At 55.4% G+C, this 15,720-nt stretch overlaps 1 protein-coding gene and 1 long non-coding RNA gene across 6 annotated transcripts in view; one reads left to right on the forward strand and one right to left on the reverse strand.

Moving 5' to 3' along the window:
* Positions 1–15,720, forward strand: part of PRKAG2 (protein kinase AMP-activated non-catalytic subunit gamma 2) — a 312,250-nt gene that overhangs the window by 47,484 nt on the left and 249,046 nt on the right. Inside the window, exon 1 of one of the 5 annotated variants that reach the window (XM_051857060.3) lies at positions 8,262–8,389. The exons of the other annotated variants lie outside the window; for them this stretch is intronic. The gene's annotated coding sequence lies outside the window, so the exon portion shown is untranslated. Of the gene's footprint in view, positions 1–8,261; positions 8,390–15,720 lie in introns of those variants that run through there. 5 annotated transcript variants of the gene reach the window in all.
* Positions 4,188–5,691, reverse strand: LOC149125364 (uncharacterized). The gene is made up of 3 exons (XR_016210387.1): positions 5,368–5,691; positions 5,112–5,160; positions 4,188–4,439 (listed from the first exon to the last, which is right to left on the reverse strand). It is a non-coding gene; the product is annotated as an uncharacterized LOC149125364 (long non-coding RNA).

The following is a 15,720-nucleotide window of genomic DNA, read 5'->3' on the forward strand; positions in this document are numbered from 1 at the left end:
CTTCGGCTGTGGATGAGCTGAGTCTGGGGCAATCCTGGCTCCTGGCTTAAAAAGAAGACCAAGTTGCTGGGCCTTCCAGAGTCTTCCAGAGCCTTCCAGAGCCTTGGCAGTGAGTCTGGGGCCAAAGGAGGAGAAGGCACTAGTTTCCAAAATGTGAGGAACTAACAGTGCTTCCAATGTGTTTGTTTGTTTGTTTCTTTCTTTTTTAAAAAGATTTATTTATTAGAAAAGCAGAGTTATAGGGAGAGGGAGAGACACACAGAGAGAGGGATGTTCCATCTGCTGGTTTACTCCCTAGATGGCCAGGAGCTAGGAGCTTCTTCTGGGTCTCCCATGTGGGTGCAGGGGCCCACGTATTTGGGCCATGTTCCACTGCCTTCACAGATTGTTAGCAGGGAGCTGGGTAGGAAGTGGAGCAGCCAGGACACAAAGCAGTGCACATAAGGGATGCCAGCATCTCGGGCGGTGGCTTAGCTACAATGACAGCCCCCAAAGCCTCCAGTTTTACCCAGTTCTCCTTATCCCAGTCTTATCGTTCAAACCCTTTTTAAAAAGGTTTATCTGAAAGACTGAATGAGAGAGAGACAGAGAGACAGATCTTCCACCCACTGGTTCACTCCCCAAAAGGCCACAACAGTCAGGTCAGGACCAGACCGAAGTTCCAGTAACCAGAAACTCCATCCGCGTCTCCCACGGAGGTGCAGGGGCCCAAGCACTGGAGCCATCTTCCACTGCCCTCCCAGGAGCATTAGCAGGGAGCTGAGTTGGAAACAGAGTAACCAGGACTCTAACTGGCGCTCCAACATGGGATGCTGGTGTCACCAGCAGCAGTTTAAGCCATATGCACCACAACGACAGACCCTGTGAAACCCATTTTTTTTTTCAGATTTATTTATTTGAAAGAGTTACACACAGAGAGAAGGAGAGGCAGAGAGAGAGAGAAAAAGAGAGAGAGAGAGGGAGGTCTTCCATCTGCTGGTTCACTCCCCAATTGGCTGCAATGGCTGGAGCTGCACTGATCTGAAGCCAGGAGCCAGGAGCTTCTTCTGGGTCTCCCACGTGAGTGCAGGGGCGCAAGGACTTGAGCCTTCTTGTGCTGCTTTCCCAGGCCATAGCAGAGAGCTGCATTGGAAGTGGAGCAGCTGGGACTAGAACCAGCGCCCATATGGGATGCCTGCACTGCAGGCGGCGGCTTTACTGGCTATGTCACAGCACCGACCACTGAAACTCATTTTTATAACTTCCTTCCAAAGCAGCCACTCCCCTCTGGGAACGTCTATGGTGGCTGTGGTTTGTAGCACACGAAGTGACAGTGACTCTTGTCCCTACAACTTCCCTGCAGGCCATGAGGTGGGGGGCGGCGTCTCCCTCATGTTCTTATGTCCAGCACCCCGGCACAGACCTGGCACGGGGATGGGAGTTCTGTAAATCCCAGGGTGTCTCAAGCCTGTGTCTGGTTCACCCTAAATCCATCAGTGCGCCTTTGGGTGGGCATTGGATTATTTTAAAAATGGTTGCTGCTGCTGCTAGTGTGAGTGACACTGCTTCCTGCTCTGAATCGGGTCCCTTGGGTGGTGCACCCACTGGCTTATACCATCAGGCTGCAGTGGAGGAAGTCACCATGGAGCCACGTGGAACACCTCGGGTCACTTCCCTGTGGGCAGCCCAGTCTCCTCCTCACCACGTGCAGCGAGAGAGAACCATGAGCACCTGGGACCCAGTCTGGGCCTTGTCAGCAGCTCCCAGTCACTGCCCAGGGACTTACAGTTTGCTGCATGTTAGCTAATTTGACAGGCAAGCCCACAGTGCAGTGGATGGCCTACTCCTGAACACAGGCCAGCCTCCGAGGTCCCCACCTGTGGGCTCGGTGTGCACAGCGCGGCTGCGGACCGAGGGATGGTGGCCCCTCTCCCATAGCTGAGGCTCAGGGCAGCGTGGGGCCCGGGAGCTGGTTCCACCTGTGAGGCTCCCAGCGGTAGCCAAGTCTCCTGAGACCTTCAGGTGTTGAGAGTTGGTGTTGAAAGAGGGAAAGACTGTTAACCCTTCAGGGGTTCTAGTTTGATTTTGTGCCTTTGCCTTTAAGATAAGGGCATCAGATATTGATGATTCCAAGAGGCTTTGCATGCTGGGAGTTTCAGGAGTGCTGGTCCTGTCTGATGGAGGAAGCCAGGGAGTGGCTACATGGCCAGCTGTTCTCATCTCAGCTGGTTCTGCAAATATCCTGTGACTTTGGTAAATACTGGTGCTCTCCAGGGATGGAGGTGGGTGAGGTTGTACATCCCCCTGTACCAGGACTGGCTGGTCTGTCACATGAAGTAAAGATTTATTAATTTATTTGAAAGGCAGAGTTACAGAGAGGCAGAAGGAGAGAGAGAGAGAGAGGTCTTCCATCTGCTGGTTCACTCCCCAGATGGCTGTGATGGCTGGAGCAGGGCTGATCTGAAGCCAGGAGCCAGGAGCCTCTTCTGGGTCTCCTTCATGGGTGCAGGGGCCCAAGGACTTAGGCCATCTTCTACTGCTTTCCCAGGCCACAGCAGAGAGCTGGATCAGAAGTGGAGCAGCCAGGACTTAAACCAGGGCCCATATGGGATGCCAGCACTGCAGGTCCCACAACACCAGCCCCGGCGTTAAACCAGAGTTTGCCAAAATCCTGGAGGTGACTTTAGATAGCAGGTCCAATCAGTTCCGGTAGCTGTCGCCACTACCCATTGGCAGCATAACCCAGAGCAGGACCCAAAAGTGTCCTTAGCATGGGACGGATGGCCGCTGGGCCTCGAGGACTGCGGCTCAGGTCGGCTGCTGAGCTGGCCAGGACCTCCATCAGGCTTGTTCAAGGGGGCCGCAGCCTGCACTGCCTCCTGCCACCACACTTACCCTCAGCACCACTCATTTCACCAGTGTAAAGGCATTTCTTAAAAACATTTATTTGAAAGGCAGAGAGAGAGGGAGAGAAATCTTCCATCTGCTGGTTCACTCTCCAAATGCCTGTCAACAGCCAGGATTGGGCCAGGCTGAAGCCAGGAGCCAAGAGCTCCATCTAAATCTCCCGCATGGATGACAGGAATCCAAGTACTTGGGCCACCACCTGCTTCATTCCAAGATGCATTAGCAGGAAGCTGGGTTGGGAATGCAGGAGCCCAGACTTGAACCGGGCACTCTGATATGGGAATGTGGCCAACCCTCTGTGCCACAGCATCATCCGCCCTGAAAAACTGCTTCTAACTGTCCCGGAGCTGATATGCAAGCCCTCCGCTCCAGATTTCAACAGGGATGTTGGCGGGTTGGTTCCCAGTTAGGGTATTTCGAAGGCTACCAAACCACCCCCAACCTGTTCTGTGCAGTGAGCGAGTATAAGGACACTGAACTCGAACTATTTGTCAAAGGGAGTTCCAAAGTAAAGTACCAGCCTGTCGGCAGCCCTCTTGCCTGGTGGAGCTCAGATGTTGTTGTCCCCACAGGGTGGCCCAGCCCACGCCTCCTCTCCTGGGCTGCCAGGCTTCCCAGTGTAGTGCAAGCACGGCCGGTGAAGCCAGCACCCAGGCACTGGACCCAGGGGCCCCCTCTGGTCTCAGCATCTCCACAGCTCCATTGCCTGCCTCTGGCTTGCACACCTCTTCCAGGCCCCGGACTTTAACTGTGAGGGTGGGGACAGTGACAGCCCCTATAGCAGGAATCAAGGCTTAACTGAGCAGCGTCTCGGCTTTGGGGTAGTTGCTATTAGCCCTCTGCATGTTGCCTGTGAGGGCCTTGTGCTGTGGCTGGCTCTGCACACAGGGCTGTGGGGAGTCTGTTGCTGTTAGGGCTGCAATCACTTGGTCACGTGCAGTGGGGGCCTCATCCCAGGGGTGCCTGGCATGCAGAATCTGACTTTTAAGCTCAAGGCTAATGATGGCCCGGGACTTGGCAAGGATTCGTGCTGGATCCCTGGGATGCTGAAGAATCTAACCCAGGTCTGTTATTCAGGAGCAGGGTCTAGGAGGCACGGTTTCTGCATGGCGTTTCAATTTTTCCATCATCTCATAACAGCACAACGTGTGACTCCATCCTAGCAGACGTGGTGACACCCTGATTTGCACACCCAGTGGTGTCTAATCCTTCCTTATCATGGCAGAGACTCCCTGTTCATTCCTGACATTCTTCAGGGTGGGCAGGGCAGTGACCAACACGGAGAGTGGGAGCGTATTCCCTTTTTTTTTTTTTTAAAGATTTATTTATTCGTTCATTTGACAGAGTTACATAGAGAGAGAAGGAGAGGCAGAGAGAGAGAGAGAGAGAGGGAGGTCTTCCATCTGCTGGTTCACTCCCCAGTTGGCTGCAATGGCTGGAGCTGCACTGATCTGAAGCCAGGAGCCAGGAGATTCTTCTAGGTCTCCCACGTGGGTGCAGGGGCCCAAGCACGTGGGCCATCTTCCACTGCTTTCCCAGGCCACAGCAGAGAGCTGGATGGGAAGAGGAGCAGCTGGGACTAGAACCGGTGCCCATATGGGATGCCGGCACTGAAGGTGGTGGCTTTACCCACTACACCACAGCGCTGACCCCTATTCCTTTTACTCTGATCACACAAGCAATGAAGGAGCCTCGGCCACAGGAAAACCCAAAGTTACACATAGGCAAAAGCAAATAAGTAAGGGGCACGCGGTGTGTGTGAAGCGCTAGGACAGCGTGGCACGGAGCCAGGCTCTGGAGGAAAATGTCACCACGAGCCCATCTAGGAGTTGCAACCTTGGTGACTCTGCCTCTCAGAGCCTCGATGTCCTGGCTGTCAATCAGTCTGTGGTCCTGTTGTGCAGGTTGAGACAGTTCACGAAAAGCGCTCAGTACTGGAAGTACAGTAAGAAAATCAATTTCGGCAGAGGAGTTGAGCCACAGCCTACCGATGGGAGGGAAGGGCATCGGGGGATGCAGATCTGTGGGTGCCTGTGGGGGTGCTCAGGGGCCCTTGAGGGCTCTGATGGGCAGATTTGGCAAGGCTATGAGGCCTGAAGGGTCCCCGTGGGCCAGTGTCTCACACTGAAAGATCAGGGTTCGTTCTGTAGGTAGCAGGGAGTGAGCGAAGGGTTTCAGGTCTGCTCTGTTCTTTTTTGGCCTGGTGAAGGTGCCAAGAATCATACCTGGGATCGCTTCTCGGCCTTTCGGCTAGGATCAAGTGTAGAATGACGCCTGGAAGACAGCGTTCAGGGAGGTTAATTAGTGAGGGAGATAGGTCAGGGAGGGCTGTGTTAGTCTGGAAGGGCTGTGTCCCTCCCCGTTCTGGGAGTAGCCCTTTGCACCAACAGTGGCCTGCAGGCTCTCCTAGGTGTCCTTGATCTACTGGACCACGTCTGGGAAGAGGGACCGCTCAGAGCCTGAAGGGGAAGTGAGACTCACCAAGGTGAGCGCAGGAGAGTCCAGGCAGGTGGTGGGAGTGGCCCCAGTAGAGGTCAACGGCGTGAGCAGAACCCTTGGCATGGCGTGATGGAGACAGCCCCCGCCCCTCCCTCGGAGCTGCAGGGAATCAACGCACCCGGTGCTCATCTCTGAGTGTCGCTGAGCCTTCCTGTCTTCTGAATCGTGGCCCTCATTCCCTTGGCATTCCCAGTTTTTCCAAGCAAAACGAATTGGGCTTTTTTCCACAGGCCTGTTTGTGTGCTTTGGAATAAAGCACAAAGAAAATAAAACAAGCCCAGCTCACCCAGCAAGGCTAGAATCAGCAGGGGACGGTGTTGAGATTGGCCAGCTCTGCAGCTGGCCTCTCGCATCCTCGCCCCGGGGGCTGGCCACAGGATGTCGGCCCTTTGCTCATGGCTACACAGAGCCAGCTGTTTGCTAAGCCTCGCGTTTATGCCAGTACTGCCTTCTGGTTCCAGAGTCATCTCGCATATCCCAAGCCGACGCTTATTTCTGTCCAGAATGCCTGTTCATCCATTATCCCAACAGCAGCCCTGGGAGATGCATTGAGCAAGTATTTCCACTCAGGTTGTTTTTCCAGAAGAGGGTTGGAGGCTCAGAGAAATGCCTTAGCCATGACTTGGGCCTGAGCTGTGGTCACAGAACATTGGTGCTTAGGGCTGGAAAGGACCTTGAGCTACATCGTGTAACACGTTGTTCCATCAACAAACACGAAAACAGAGTTGAGGCTTCAAGAGGAGCTCCAAGCCTGTCTGCTTGGGACGGCCACAGGTGAGGCCGGCTCCCTGGACTCCTGGAGATCTCGTCCCCACACCAGACGCCGCTCACCTCTGCCGTGTCAGAAGGAACCATGAGATGGGCAAGAAGTGTGTGTTACCCTCCTGCACTGCCAGTGCCCTTAATAAGACATGGACTCCCAACCCCGTCAGCAGTCTCCCAAAACCCCCGTGCTTACTCGGTGGTTGTCTTTCTTTTTTTAAAAAATTTTTATTATTTACTTGAGAGTTATTGTTACAGAGAGAGAGAGAGAGACAGAGACAGAGACAGAGACAGACAGAGAAAAAAGGTCTTCCATCCACTGGTTCACTCCCAAAATGGAGCTGGGCCGATGCAAAGTCGAGAGCCAGGAGCTTCTTCTGGGTCTCCCACGTGGGTGAAGGGGCCCAAGGACTTGGACCATCTACTACTGCTTTCCCAGGCCACAGCAGAGAGCCAGATCAGAAATGGAGCAGCCGAGACTCGAACCGGCACCCATAGGGAGGCTTAGCCTACTACACCACAGTGCCGGGCCCCAGTGGTTGTCTTTTTTTCATCAGCCTTGGTAGGCAGCCACGTGACGTTCTTTCGTTGGCCCTCTGCATACGCTGTTCACATTCGTGTTTCCCATTCTTCGCTGCTGCCTGTCTTCCACGAGCTGCAAATTTGCCCATTTCCTCACAGCCCTTGGGTCACAGCCTTTGGAAGAACCCTCCTCCCCTGAACACTGTCTTTCGAGGCACTGCCTCCATTGCTGGAAATCCAAGTCATTAGCAATTGCATGTAATAATCAACATCGCAGGCTGCTCAAGTGGGGACCTGCGCTTTTGCCTAATGATTGAGGCTCAGCTTGTTTCCAACCAGTTATGCATCCCTTAGAGCATTCTTCAAAGCGCACTTGGGACTTGTTTGAATCAGGCGTGGCAAGACCCTGACAGGGCAGTTATTATCCTCACAGATCTCTGGAAATGGGAGGTTCAGGACACCAGGCAGCGCCACGCAGGGCCACATGGGCCATGCAGGGCCACGCAGGGTCACGCAGGGCCACACCGGCCAGCACTAGCCTCAGGCATGAGGCAGAGGAGAGCAAGGGGCAAAAGGGCCCAGGAGCGTTCCTTGTGGTTGCATGGGAAGGAGTGGGTGAGTCTGAATTGCATGGGCCCTGAGGTGTGCGTGGGGGCTGTTCCTGGCTGTCTGGTCCCTGTCTTGGGGGTGGTCAGGGCAGAGGCATAGCGGCCCAGGGCTTGAGAGCCCCCACAGCGGAGGTGGGAGGGGTGAGGCTCTGGACGAGTCGGTTTGCACAAGAACGGTGAGCTCACAGGGAGTTACTTACTCTCTAGGCATTGGCTACGCCTGGGAAGACCCTCAGACCAAAGCATCAGAGCATAGAGAATAAAACTCAGTCCACAGCATAGGCAGGGGCCGCGCTGCCTTCTGGATGTCTGCAGGTTGTCTGGTAGGCGTTGGGGACCTGGTGTCAATGAAGACATCCCTAAGAGCTTGCGGGGGGCCGTAGCCATTCTTGCTGCTTCTTGCTAGAGAAAAACTGGATTCTGTTTCCTCCGAGGACAGGGATTCCCAGGGAGTATGGATTTCTGAAACCCACGTGCCGTTTTGCTCTGCCTGTGTCCAGCCTTTGAAGAAAGTGAGGAAGGGGCAGTGCTGGCCAGAAGCCCCCCGAGCCCAGCTGCCTCAACTGCTGTCTCATCGGCCTGGGTCCTGCCTTCATTCCCCTGCAGCCTGTCTTTTTAAAAGCTCCGGCTCAGCCCTCCCTCCTGCTGGCTTGCCTGTGTGCTCCGGAGTTAGCTCCCCGGCAGCCCTGACACAGGTGGTAATGAGAGACTGCTGCAGTCCCATCAATGAGGGTATCCGCCCGAGCTCTGCCTGCCTCTCGAGCAGCAAACCAGCTCTAGCCGGCACGACTGTCGCCTGCGCTGTCTCAGGCCGGCTCATGCTGTCTGCCAGCCGCTTGTTGCGCCGCGGTGGGGACTGGGAACACGCCCAGCCCCGGGCCCCATCTGTTGCAAACGTGCAGTGGCGACAGCTCCGAGAGCAGCCGAACCTAGACATGACCTTTGCTGAAGGGGCTGGGACAGCCCGGCTCTGATGGGCCCTCGGAGGGAAGCAGCAGGGTTTGTCAGAGCCGGGAGCTGTTCCTGTCCTGTCGCCTGTGACCTGCCTCCCAGCACCGGGCAGCCCTGCGCTTCCTGCGAGAAGAGGAGACCTCCAGAACCCCTGGAGCCGAGTAAGCAAGCAGCCCTTCCGGGCCTGGATGCCGAGGTGCACGGGGAACGGTGGGCGCCTGCGTGTGCTTCTCCCCTCCTGATGCTTTGTCTCTCTGTATGGGAGACTGACGCTGGATTCTCGCTTTGTTCTCTGGGAGCCTCTTATTCAGTTAAATACCCCAGGGCTGAACAAAATGTTCCCTCTCCCCTTCGGGGCTGTGTGGCTTCCCCTTACATAACTTTTTCTTGGAGATTTAAGGGGAATGACTAGTGAAGGTGGTCTGTGTGTGGGCGTGTTCATCCCTGTTCCTGGAGGCTGTGTCTCCTCCCTGCCTGGCTGCTGCGGGGTGGGGGGTGGGGGGTAGGGAGGCAGGGCTGCCCGTGGCGGGGTCCTGAGTGCAGGGCCCCCTCCCCATGTGCTTCCCCTGCCTTGAAGTCCCTTGCAGGGGCAGAAATCTTAGCTAAGTTGTCATCCTCCACCTCTCCCTCTCCTGAGTCATCACTCGTTCAACCTGACCCAAAAGGTAAAGGTGGGGGCCCCTGTGGGGAGCTGGGGGGTGGTCCGTGTGTTGCCTCTCCGGACTCCGTTCACCATGGGTGTTGGGAGGGTGGCGCTCTCGAAAGCTTACTTGTTGCATGTTCGACTTGGGGGAAGGGAAAGAGGAGAGGGAGACGGCTGTGCTCCCTGGCGGGGAGCGGGAGGGCCCAGAGCCTTCACCTGGATGGATGTGCACCGCCACAAGCAGAGCGCCAGGCTGCAAAGGGCTGGATTCGGAGGGGCGTGTGTGCACGCTGAGTGCGGTTCAGCTTGAGAGTCTGGCTCCTGGTGCCTGGGTCCTGGCGGTGGGAGTGACCTGGTAGGGGCTGGCACAGCAGCATGTGGCTTGGGGCTATACTTCTGAATTTGCTGTCCAAGTCATGGGCAAAGGCAATGCTAATAAAAAAGTGCAGGGGTCGTGCGCTGGCAGAGAACCAAGCACTGAGTTGCAGCGGCAGGGGAGCTGGGGGCAGGGGAGGTGGCGTGGGCTCAGCTGGGAGAGGGCTTCGTGGAAGGGCTGGGCTCAGCGGGCACTGCCTAAAGCCCCAGGGGCTACAACCAGGACACAGACAGGAGGCTCCTGTTTGAGAGCAGAGGAGACCCCAAAACTACACAGAGGAGAATTTCAGGGCCCATTGGGTACGACCAGATAAAAGTAATGCAGAAGGGCCAGCTGGGAGGTAAACAGGTGCAGCCCATAACCCCCCAGCCAGGCTCCAGCAATCTGCGTGACTGACTCGGCAGGCAGGCACTGCGGGCTCGGGGGGGGCAGGGGCTTCCTCCCTTACCAGCTGCTTTCCCCGTTTGCATGGGGGACTTCCAAGGCTACAGACATCCAAAGTGGGAGTTTTTGGATATTTTTTTTTTAGCCCAACATTAGGCCCTGAGACAGGTACAAACTCCTTTTTTTACAGAAGGAAGGGGGTTAACAGGTTAAATTCACTCAAGGAACATAATGGAAAAATCTAAGATTATTTAAGGTACTTAATATTCTTGCTTTGCGCAAAGTCACAGAGTGGGTAGGCTGGGCAGACGTCTTGAGACGTCTGGTCTTTCTACAGGGAGTGGGAGGCTGGTGGGCTGGGGTTGGGCGGACAAGACCCCACCGTGGCCACGGTTTTATCTGCTGTTATCTCTCAGGCCCGAATTCTCATCAGGCCTTGTCCCTCTGCTGCCATTCGAGCCGACGCTCGGATGAAACAAACTCCCGAGTCCTGTGGCCCAGTCACTTAGACACCTGGCCTTGGCTTCAGGGATGACGGTGCTGTATTCATAGCGAGGGTGTCCGGAGAAGTGCAGGTGCTCCATTCTGGCTTCTCATTGCAGCCCCACTGTCAACTAGTGGAATCTTCCTTGGATTTTTCCAGCCCCATCACTACTCTTTCAATCCATAGGCCTTTTCTTTCCTTGACAGGTAAAATGCCACATAGACTGGTCTTGCAGCAAACCCTTATACTTGTGCTCGGTCTGTGGGCTAATCTAGGTTCATATCTATACTTTTTGTTTTTCACATTGTTTTGTTCTAGGTAGAGTCGATTGATAACTCCCTAGGCGGTCAGCTAGGATCCTAATTTCTTAAAAGGATTTATCCTCACGTCATTTCTTAAATTGCTGTTAGCTGTTTGTATTGCTTATTTTAGTAAATATTTATTGACAATTTCTTAGGCACCGGGTGCCACACTTGGCATCTTCCTGGATGTGAATTTTTTTAAGGCTCATTTTGATCCTGGAGGGTTTTTATTCCCCTCTGGTTTTACACAAGGAAAATAAGGCTCCGTGAATGGGAATGAGATTGCATAGCCAGTAACTGGCAACCTGTGGTTCGCACTCAGACCCCCTGGCAACTCCAGTGCTGTCTCTCCGCCTGCGCTGTCCCAGCCAACGTGGCGAATGTCTGGCTGTGAAAACTCGCATCCCAGCACTCTTTGTGGGTGTGGTGACTCGGCAAGAAACCTGGTCTCTGTGGGTGTGGTGACTCAGCAGGAAACCCGGGTAGGACCTCCAGCCAGGCAGCTCCTGTAAGGCTTTGTGCCTCCCCGCCTGCTCTCCGCCCTAGGTCTCAGCAGCCTACCTGCCTCCAGAGGTAGGAGCCGGAACCGGAAGCTCTGTGTGCTTGCCACCCAAATGGTTTTTGCCATGAGCATGACTTAGGTCCCCAGAGCCCTCGGAGGGGTTAGGTTAACTGAGGCTGCAGAATTCTGACCCCAGGGTCTAAAATTTGAGTGAAGGGAAAAATATGGAATCAAGAACTCGGTGGTGCTCGTCTTCAGCCTGGAAGTGGCCGAGCGTGTTCTGTCATTCACCAACTGGGGACCATGGGCAAGTTATGTTGTTTGCCTGTATCTGATTTTCTTCCAGAAATGCAGACAATGGTACCTGCCTCACAGGGCCGGTGGGAAGGTCATCTGGCCAAGGGCCAACTACCAGCATGCAATAGATGCTTAACTAACGGTATTTTCCTCTCTTTGGATGAGTGCTCCGTTGCCGTGTGCCCAGGCAGAGCTTGGCAGGATGAACACTTTGCAGAGCAGTCCCTGGGACTGGCTGCTTTCTAGAATTCTCCAGGTCTGATCACTTCGCCTGCCCGTCAAGGCTTTGGCTTCTTTGGGGTGTGTAGCTCCCCTTGCCGCTGCAGCACCACCTGTTCCCCACCTGTCCTAGATTATGGACAAGTCCTGGCCCTCCCCCCGCCCTGCCCATCACGCCGGTACAAGGCCTGTGCCCCCTGGCCATCTGGTGTTCCACTGTGGTTCTGCTGCCGGTGCCTTCTCCCAAAGGTCACCGTGGCATGTCCATAGGATTTCTCCTGTCCATAGGATCTCCCCTCCCCTACCTCCTGAGCTATGGCCCAGGGGGAGGTGGGGAGAAAGCAGAAGAAAACACAAGACCAGACTTAGGATGCCGTAGCGATCTTACTTTGCGGGCGAGGGATGTGGTGGCATTTTCCTGCCCGATGGCTGCTTTTAAGGGAGTCTGCCATCTGTCTGAGAATCATGGCTTCAGTTCATGAGTCACCCGTGAGTGAGAGCCGAGCCGGGCGGATTTCAGTAAATAAGATAACAGACACCAGGCAAGGCTGTGGGAGCAGAGCCAGCCGGAGCTCCGCAGGTGCAGCCCACAGCGGGCGTGGGTGGCTGCTCGGTGGTGGTGGTGATGGTGGGGGAATCCAGCAGCCTGGGGTGGCTCCTCTGGGCAGAGCAGAGGACCGTGGGCTCAGGGGTTTCCTTCTCGGCCTAGTTTTTTTTCTTTCTTTTTTTTTGGGGGGGGGGGGGTCAAGGGCTCTTGTGGTCTGGGAGCTGCTGGGCCGGGGTTTGGCGGCTGCTTAGCATGAGCACCAGCTACAGAATCAGGAATGGAGGAGAGATGAGAAGCAGCGCGGAGCCTCAGAAACCGTGGGGGGTCTTTTCCTTGTCTCATGACCCAAGGAGCTGATGCTTCTGATGTTAAGTGCAGACGTTATCCTTGATCAGCCAGTTGCATTGGCCAAGTCGTGAGCAGAGTCGTGTTGTTATCCATGGGGATGGCCCATGGGAACGTTTCGGGCACTCTGCCACTTCCCTGGGGGGTCCGGAGCCCACCTGGAGCTGCCCAGGTGGAAGGTGGGCAGAATGGCCTGAGCGGGGAAGGGTCACAAGGAAACAGAGCAAGACACTCCCCTCACTTCATGTTCCAACGAACCAGGGGCTGACGGGCAGACACAGCGTGAGCCGTAGCAAGCGTGGGTCTTGTTTCTCTCTCGCTCCGGGAAGGGCACTTCTGGACTGAGAGTGAATTGGGCCTGGGACCGTGGCCAGGGTAGAGGCTCTGGTGCTTCGGTAGCCATCAGATGGTGAGCCCTGCCCTCCCCGATCTTACCAAGGCAGGGAAATGTGCAGAGACTCTTGGAAATACTGTCCCCAGTAAGCATCCGAAGGGTGATTTCTACTGAGCCAAGAAAGTGAGTGATCTGTAACCCAGAATTGCCGTGGCCGTCTCACCCCAGCTCTGGCAGGAAACAGCAGGTCTTCCAGGCTGAGTTTTCTGGATAATAGAACCTCCCCGGAGAACCGGTGCTTGATTTGGCGTAGCAGGTAAAGCTGCCGCCTGCAGTGCCGGCATCCCATAGGGGCACCTGTTCAAGTCCCGGCTGCTCCACTTCTGACCCAGCTCTCTGCTATGGCCTGGGAAAGCAGTAGAAGATGGCCCGAGCCCTTGGGCCCCTGTACCCATGTGGGAGACCCAAAAGAAGCTCCTGGCTCCTGGCTTCAGATTGGCTCAGCTCAGGCTGTTGTGGCCTACTGGAGAGTGAACCAGCAAATGGAAGACCTCTCTCTTTCTCTGCCTCTCCTTCTCTCTCTGTGTAACTGACTTTCAAATAAATAAATAAATCAAAAAAAAAAAAAAAAAAGACTCCATATGCCATATTGGAGTACCTGGGTTTGATTCCTGGCTTCGGTTTCCAATCCCAGCTTTCTTCCAAGGCAGACCCTGGGAGGCAACAGTGATGGTGCAAGCAATTGGGTTTTTGCCACCACACAGGAGATGTAGGTTGAGTTTCTGGCTCTTGACATTGGCCCAGCCCAGTCCTGGCTGTTGCAGGCATTTGGGGAGTGAGCCAGCACACAGGAGTGGAGTGTGTTTTCTCTGTCTCTGTTTGTCTATCTGACTCTAAAGAAAAATAATTAAGATTTATTATTTATTTATTTGAAAGGTAGTGTAACAAAAAGAGAGAGGGAGAGAGGTATCTTCCATCTATGGGTTCATTCTCCAAATGGTTGCAACGGCTGGAGCTGGGCTGCTCTGAAGCCAGGAGCCAGGAGCTTCTTCCCAGTCTCCCATGCAGGTGCGGGGGCCCAAGGACTTACTGCTTTCCCAGGCCACAGCAGAGAGCTGGATCGAAAGTGGAGCAGCCAGGACTTGAACCAGCACCCATGTGGGATGCTGGCACTGCAGGCAGCGGCTTTACCGGCTATGCCACGGCATTGGCCCCAGGAAAAAAATATTTTTTTAATAGAGAGCAGGAATGATGTGCTTTTCAGCCCCGGGAAGGCTGGGGAGAGCAGCTGGCCGCCGCAGCCTGCGTAGATGCCCCTCAGAACCTGATTTTGGAAGGAGACCCATTCCGATTCCTGCTCCAGAGTATGCAGGGCTTCCCACCGATGGTGGCACCCACTGAGGGTGGGGGGGCCTGGTGGGACGGCTTGGGCTGCACGGGGGATTTGCCTGTTTACACGGAGCCCCTGGTCCCGGTGGGACTTGCCCTTAATGTCAGGCCGAGTCCCCAGCCTTTCATTTACCGGCCCGGCCGGCCCTGGCTCCGAGCTGGCTGCCGGCATCTGTCACCACCCACTCCCTCTGAGTCATCCCACACTTATCTGCTCCAATCACACAGCCTTGAACCACACTCCCCCGTCCACCTTCCAACGCAAACCGCAAGCCCCGGGGGAAATGGGAAAGGAGGGTGGGCCCTGCGGGGGGTGCTCACCCCTCAGCTCTGCTCCGGGTCCCTCAGGAGGCTCTGGGGGTGCTCTCCAGGCCTTGCCAAGTCCAGCCCTCCGTGGTCAGCCTCCCGCGGCCTCAGCCAGGGCGCCGGGCCACGCCGCCATCTGGCCGTGCTGCGAGCCGAGGCTCGCCCCGGGGAGGGATTTTGGAGGGAGGCTTGCCGAGCGAGGCCTCTCATCCTTTTCCTCTTCCTTTTCAAAGCTCTGTGTGGTCTCTGAGAACTGCGCTCCCCACCGTCTCCCAAGGGGGTGAAAAGGCATCCAGAGCCCCGCGTGTCTCTCCAAGCGTGGCCCCCCGCATGCTCCCAGTCCCTTTCTGTTACAGTGGGTGTGTCAGGGTCCCTCCCCAGGGGCTGAGTGCGAATCCTGCAGGCCCGGCATGCCTGATGCATACTAAGGACTGACTTTGCCAGACAGCAGCTTTCTTTCTCCTTCTTGCTCATTTGTCTAAAGAGAAGGCTCTCTGGCGTAATAGGCTAAGCCTCTGCCTGCAAGTGCCAGCATCCCATATGGACGCCGGTTCAAGTCCTGGCTGCTCCACTTCCAATCCAGCTCTCTACTTATAGCCTGGGAAAGCAGTGGAGGATGGCCCAGGTTCTTGGGCCCCTGCACTCACGTGGAGACCCAGAAGAAGCTCCTGGCTCCTGGCTTCAGATCAGCCCAGCTCCAGCTGTTGTGGCCATTTGGGGTGTGACTAGTGGCTGGAAGATATTTCTGTCTGTGGTTCTACCTCTCAAATAAATAAACTCTTGAGGTGAGGGGGAGGGAAGGCTGTCATATCCTGGCCCAAGATCCAGCAAGTCATGGAGGTCACCAATTTCCTGGAAATTTGTCGTGCCATTGCAAAAATAAGGGAGGGGGAGGGTAATTTTCAGTAATCTTAAATGCCTAGGCACTGTGGTGGATCCTAGGTCCTGACTGATAGCTGCCAGCTATGCCTTATCTGGAATGCTGTCAGAAGCCCAGAGGACAGTACTACCCAGTGCACGTGACCGTGACACAAACCTGAGCACCACCCAGTGTCTGTCACCAGCGGTGCCTAAGGGTCTCGTTACTGCCACTTTGGCAAAGTCTGGGACGCCAGAGGGTGAGGCTGCAAGGTTGACAGATAGGAGATGAGTTGGCTGCATTCTTCCTGTTGAATTATCCACTGTCTGGGCGGGCGTTTGAGCAGGACATCCCATCCCAGAGCGCCTGGGCTTGAGTCCTGGCTCTGCTTCTCTGCTAATGGGCACCCTGGGAGGCAGCAGGTGATGGCTCAAGTACTTGGATCCTACCACCCATGTCAGAGACCCGGATTCAGTTCTTGGCTCCTGGGGTCAGCCTGGCTATT

Source organism: Oryctolagus cuniculus, chromosome 7 (genome assembly GCF_051225735.1).
Source record: "Oryctolagus cuniculus isolate XC-2025 breed Fujian yellow rabbit chromosome 7, ASM5122573v1, whole genome shotgun sequence".
Taxonomy (NCBI): Eukaryota; Metazoa; Chordata; class Mammalia; order Lagomorpha; family Leporidae; genus Oryctolagus; species Oryctolagus cuniculus.